This window comes from Vicia villosa, linkage group LG4 (genome assembly GCF_029867415.1).
Source record: "Vicia villosa cultivar HV-30 ecotype Madison, WI linkage group LG4, Vvil1.0, whole genome shotgun sequence".
NCBI classification, from domain to species: Eukaryota; Viridiplantae; Streptophyta; class Magnoliopsida; order Fabales; family Fabaceae; genus Vicia; species Vicia villosa.
In genome coordinates, this window is record NC_081183.1 from 76,878,559 (window position 1) to 76,885,308 (window position 6,750).

General features: G+C 37.3%; 1 long non-coding RNA gene across 1 annotated transcript; it reads right to left on the reverse strand.

Moving 5' to 3' along the window:
• Nucleotides 1-215: 215 nt before the first annotated feature.
• Nucleotides 216-2,218, reverse strand: LOC131594918 (uncharacterized). Its single transcript, XR_009281613.1, has 2 exons — nucleotides 1,748-2,218; nucleotides 216-635 (listed from the first exon to the last, which is right to left on the reverse strand). It is a non-coding gene; the product is annotated as an uncharacterized LOC131594918 (long non-coding RNA).
• Between the last annotated feature and the right edge of the window lie 4,532 nt (nucleotides 2,219-6,750).

Sequence of the window (6,750 nt, forward strand, 5' to 3'; positions counted from 1 at the left end):
TTTTCTTCACTCTAAGGTAATTTGAATTAAAGGGCTATTGAGAATATGGAGTCTTAATTTCATAATACGTGACACATGCCATTAGGTGCTCAAAGTGATTTTGTCACCTTGAATTAAGTTACCATTTAATTTTTACAAGTTCATATTGCAAGACTAAAATTTCATGTGTCCATTAAAAAGACAAACAGTGAGTAACTTTTGAAATGGAATGAATATTCAAATACAACCACAAGCATGTTTATCATTTCAACACAAGTTTCATGCCAAGCTTTTGAAGGTTACATACAGTGGACAACCAAAAATGAATACAATGCTTAAATTTCCAATTTGTTCTACAAAGATGATGCAAAGAAGATGATACATGATTCAACCATCAAAGTGATACAAGGTCTCTAGTTTGCAAGGTTCCGAATGGATACAAACTAATTTAAATGACAAGTTTTTTTTTCTTAAACTACAAGAAAGTTAGTTATCCATTCAATTCAAGACTCATTGGGCACATAAGTTCAAACTTCACAGTGCTACAAATTTAGATACAAGTCTTGAATCATGAATCACTTGGTACCAACTACTAATTGGCAGCATCCTTGAGTTACCATGTCAATAAGCTTGGCCTTTCTTTGTACATCTAGAAGCTGTGCAAAGAATTAATATCAGAGAAATTGTTAAGCACCAGCCAAGAAGAAGTAAATACAAGCAAGAAATGTATACAAGAAAACAAGCATCGTGTTTGCAAAGAAAAGGAACATGAATTCAAGCAAGTTCACTACTAATGCACTTCATAAACATGTCTAAACACAGTAGCTCAAATGAATATTATGACAGTCCAATAAAAGGAAAAGAAAGCTCAAATGAATGATGTCAAGAAGTCACAATTGTCATATACAGTTTGAAGAATTGAAGGAATTATTCGAGTGTGCAAGGTGTAAGCTATGTCAGCCGTGGGATTAAAGTATCGAAAATACAAGCTATCAATTGTTTCTAGAAGACGAGTCTTTGTTGATTTTTTTTGAATCACGAATTGCTGCAACTCACTTAAGTCACGAGTTCTCTCATTCCTTGATGCACAAATTGAAAGCCTGGAAATGAGGAAGTTCTAATCCACCTCATGCATAATTTAAGTCAATTCTGAAACTCCTGAAATTTCTCTAACAGCTCAATTCCTCACTCCCTCAATTTTCCAGTCAGCTCACGATTCCAAGGTTTCACAATTCACAACTCAAAAAGCCTGGAAAATAGGGACCCTTAGCCACATCATTCCAGGTATTTTCCACGGTTTCTCAAGTCAGACTCTCAACTCCTGAAAAATCTCAAGTCACCACTACTCGTCCAAGTCACGATTCATTCAGTTTCCTCAGTCAAAACTGAATTCCCTAAATTCACTCAGTCCACCCTCAACTCCTGATTTCTCTGAGTCAAAATTACTCCCTAAAATCTCTCTAAACCTATCACACGTACAAATCTAAACCTTCACTATATAAGGTACTCTAACTCATTCATCGGGCACGAAAGAAAGTTGGCTCACAGATACATAGCACTCAAAAGAAATCCCCCAAAAACCTATTCACTTAAAGCTCTCACTACCGAGTAATTGAGGCTTCACTCTGAAGCTCCGAATTGCTCAGAGCTCAGCCCCTGCGTACCGATAATTTCCGAAAGCTACAATACAACTACTAACGGCAGAAGGATTCGCAGAAGAGAAAGAGAAGCAGATTAGCAAAAACAAAAAAGAGCAAAAGAAACTCACCGAAGGGGCTCGCCGGCGCCGTCGAACCAGGTACCTTGATTCATTCTCTTCTTGTTTTTTCCATGCCATGTTGTGTGTATCTGTGTGTATAATCTTAGATCCGATAGGATTTGCTAATTAGCTTCAGGGACAGAGTTCGATTTAAGATTTTTTTGAATTTAGGGTTCAAAGTTTAATCTGATTTGAAGGTTTAGGTTTGAAATTAGGATAATCCAATGCCATATTTGGGTTTAGAAGATAGCAATTAGTGGGGAAGGTGACTAATTTTGGTGGTAGAACGTAGATCGCCGCCGCCGCCGCCGCCATGATGGGGAGATTCCCGGCATTGCGGCTGGTTTCTTTTCCGATAGCTTTTATGTGAGAGAGAAAATAGAGAGGAGAGCGAAAATTGAGAGTTGCAGAGGAGGATTTGAATTCTGGCAGATTTTACTATTCATCCATATAAACTTAATCACGTTTCTTTTGTTTGGAAAATATCAATACATTAGTTTAATTATATTTAGAATTATTAATTAGAATTAGTTAGCTTTAATTAATTTCAAATAAATAATTTTATAAATTTAATTAAGTTTGTTTTTTTAGAAATGTATTTAGGTTTTATTTATATGGCTGATGTTACCTTTATTTTTTTTATTTTTTTTATTTTTACTATCGTCTCACATCATTTTTTTATCACTTTTTTTTAGTTTATTTATTTGGTAGTTTGTTATTAATACGTACCTGATTAAAACATTTTTCATAAACATTTCTGTGGCCCCTTTTTCTTCAAAATATTTTTAATAAACTTGGTGTGAAAAAGATTGGTTGAACACCATTTGTTCCTCCAGTTCCAAGTATTAGACCGTTGGTTGTTTTAGACTTATGATTTAATATTTGTCCTCCAAGCACAATAAACTCTAATAAGTGAAACTTGTTTCACCTCACCATTTTAATAAAGAAAACTTTTTTGGATGAAAACAATTGGTTGAACATATTTTGTTCCTCCAATTTCTAGTATTTGGATTGTTTGTTGTTCAAGACTTGTGATTCAATACTTGTCGTCCACATAAAAATAACTTCAACTCATCAAACTTCTTTTTTCGCCCTTGTGCGACTCTTCGAAAACATTTTCAAAACGAATGTGTCTTAGCCATTTTGACACGAAGAACGAACACATAGACTTAGCCTCTCAGACGAGCAAACAAGTCAAAGTTCAAACGTTCGAAATGTCTAATGCATCATTCTTCTAAAATCAACCAACAAACCCGTGGTTTTCACCCCGAACTACGGAGCTCTGACTTTCCCATTGCACGAGGGAATACGTAGGCACAAGACACGACGTCTTGGCGAGCCCAATAAACTAAAAAAAACCCTTCTTTTTCTCTTTCTTAAGTAGAAGATTGCAAACATTTTATGATAGTACTTGAACGCAAAATTAACTAAATGGGTCCCGTTGAGTACAACGGACGTGAGGGGTGCTAACACCTTCCCCTCGCGTAACCGACTCCCGAACCCGATATGGTTGCGATGACCATTCCCTTTTCTTCATAGGTTTTATTCGACGTTTTACCCGTTCTTTAGGAACAAATAAATATCGATGGCGACTCTGTTAATTTTTTGCCGGCCGCGACAGCTGGCGACTCTGCTGGGGAAATATCCTAAAGCGAGTCCACCCTAGTTTGGTTCTTTAAGTGTTTGAGTACTTTATTGTTTTATTTTGCTTTCTTGTTGGTGTTTTTATTCTTGCTTATTTTGTTATTCCATTCCTTATTATCTCTTTATGCTTTATATATTATATATTGTGTTGGGAATTTTCTGGATTGTGATAAATTGTGAGAAAAGCCCACTACACAGGCTTCGAGTAAACACCTAAGATAAGATGGGTTGCGTAGTAAAGATCCATTGGACTTCAGTGTCTCTTGGGTCGATACGAAAACCCAACTTAGAGTTGATCCTTTTAAGGAGGTTGTTGTCTCGTATGTTAGTGCGTTGACATCAATTTCTGTAAAAAGGATCCATAACTCTAAGAGACCTTTAGAACACCCTATAATAGATGGTGACGTAGTATCGACCTGTTGGACTGCATTGTCTCGTCAGGTTGGCGCGTAAACCATCGCTCAGAGTGGACGCTTTTGAAAATATCGTCAACTCGTACGTTATTCACGTTGATGATGATATTTTCAAAAGGGGATCCGTAACTCTGAGAACCTCTTATCCAAAATCCATAGAGCTATCATGTGAGAGGGATCGTTGGGTAGATGTTAATCCAATTCCAACCAACCTATGAACTCCATCATGTTGAAATTACCTATTACCAATACATAATATTGCATTGCATACATTTTGCATAAAAATGGCTTAGCATATGATTTTTATTTTTCAGGGAATTTTAAAAGACTTGTTTGTGCAGTGAGCATTTAAAAATGGATCCATCCAGAAAGAACACTCCTCACCTCAAGTTCAAGCAACCCAAGGCTGGTAGTTTGTTAGCTTTGAGCAAGAAGATTGGTCCAATCAGCAGGACTCTTTTTGCTGGAAGATATGGGCAAATATTGAAGTTATTAACTATAGATGTTGACATGGGTGCTCTAGTTGCTTTAAGTCAATATTATGATCCTCCTCTCCGCTGTTTTACTTTCCAAGATTTTCAACTTGTTCCTACTATAGAAGAATTTGAGAGACTTTTGGGCTGGCCATTGAAGGACGACCTTCCATTCACTAGTTTGGGAGATAAATTGGTTTTAGAAGATGTAGCAGCTGCATTGCATCTCCCTATTAGAGATGTGGCGCCGATTCTTACGGACAGAGGAATTTCAAGGAAACTCCTAGAAGGAAAAGCTGAAAAGTTAGGAGTAAAAGAGAATTGGCAAGAGAATTGGCCAGCTTTCAGTGCTATCTTGGCCCTACTAATCTTTGGGGTTGTCATGTTTCCTAGTAATGATGACGATTATGTGAGCCAACCTGCTATTAGTGTATTCCTATCCAAAAATCCAGTTCCCGCTTTATTGGCAGATGTGTACCTCAATCTTCATGTCAGGCACGAAAAGAAGAAAGGAGTGGTTATGTGTTGTGCTCCATTGTTGTACTCCTGGTTGGAATCTCATATTCCTCAAAAGGGTCCTTGGGTAGATATCCTAAGGGATTTGAAATGGTCTCAAAAACTAGCTTCTCTCACCGCTGCTGCTATAGTTTGGTATTTACCAGATTGGGATGTAGGGAAAGTTATTACTCATTGTGGAGGTTTTCCAAATGTTCCTTTGATAGGATCTAAAGGCTGTATCAACTACAACCCCATGTTAGCTTTAAGGCAACTCGGATATCCTTTAGAAACTGAACCTAATATGGAACTTCTAAAGGACTTCATTTTACTTGATTTCGGAAAAGAAGCCCCTGACATGCTGAGGAAAATCAAAAGGGCTTGGACTCAGGTTCACAGAAAAGGCAGAGAGTTGGGTAAAAGAAATTGTGTAGGGAAAGAGCCTTATCGCGAATGGGTTATGAAAAGAGTAAAATCGATCAAGTTACCCTATACTGTGGCCATACCATTTCCACATCCAGAGCCTGCACCTACTCATGCTCCAATTGAAGAAGTCAACGAGCTTAAAGCAACTATTCAGAAAATGGAAGAAGAAAGATTGCAGCTGCAAGCAACTGTTACTCGATTTGCTCTTGAAAATGAAAATCTGAGGTTTGACCTCCAAGAGAGAGATATTCAATTAGAAGAAAGTAGAGAAAAGGCAAATGTTGAAGAAGATCTGAAGTTGAAATACTATGAAAACATGACTAGTGCTGACAGTTGTATACTCAGACTTCGTCGTGAGTTAAAACAAACTCAGAAGGAGAGAGGTGAAGCATATGGTTGGGAAGAGAATGCCCTCAAAGAAAAAGGGGAATTAAGAAGAAGCTTTGAAGCTCAAGTTCTAGAGCTCCAAAATTCTTTGAAGGATACCATAGCCTTATTGGAACAAGAGACTTATCTTAAAGAAGAAGCTCTCATTTCTCACCAAGTTGGTTCTGAAGATTTAGCTGAGAAAACCCATGAATTGTCCATTGCAAACGAACAAGTGAATCACTGGAGAGATAGGTATAATGACTTGAGGGATCAATTCCAAGGCTGGATAGATGAAATCCAACGTCTGAATGGTTGTTTAGACAAACAGGAAGAGATAATTCAATTTCAGGAGGTACAAAACCAACAATTCTATGCAAAATACTCTGGATTGGTAAGGTTCTGCAATCAACTAGTGGAAGATATTCCTATGAGATTGAAGTCAGCTGTGGAAGATATTGAAGAAAACCATGTTCCTTCGGCAGTGCACTATTTCATCACCTTATGTGATAGAATGATGCAAAGGTTCAAGTCAGAAATGAAAGATCTCAAACCCCGCAGAGGACAGGAGTTCTAGATTAATTAGCTTTTTATTTTTTGTTTTAGTTTATGAATTTGTTGCTTATGTATTCTTTCGTTTTATGTACCCAAGTGGATCTTGGTATCCCATGCAGATTTAGTATTTCATTTTGATTTTTGTATTTGACTCCTAGTCTTTTGTTTTATTAATAAATGAAGGTTGTTGATCCAATATATCTTGTTTTTGAATGCTTACAAGTCACTTACAAGTTAATAAATTTCCCTGAAAATAAAATTTGTGCGATAAAACATAAAATTTTTTTTTTGCATAACCATGCATCGAAACATACATATGCATACATTTTCAAACGTAATGCTCATATTCACCTCTCATCATCACCAGAAAGCAAACTGACTCCTCGACACCCATACGCCACCAGAGCTAACACCAGACGGGTAATGGAGCAAATTGAACACAATCAAGCTGTCATGAGGGAGGAGATCGACACTATCAAAAGTAAGATGGACCAACTTCTAGAGATGATGGTTATCCAAGCAAAGAAGGAAGAAGAACGTCATAATGCCGCATCTGCAAGCAATGTTCAGGTCCATTCTCCTCAGCCACACGTCAAAGTCCCTAATCCATTGCTTTATGGCCTTCCTCCGGGATATACTC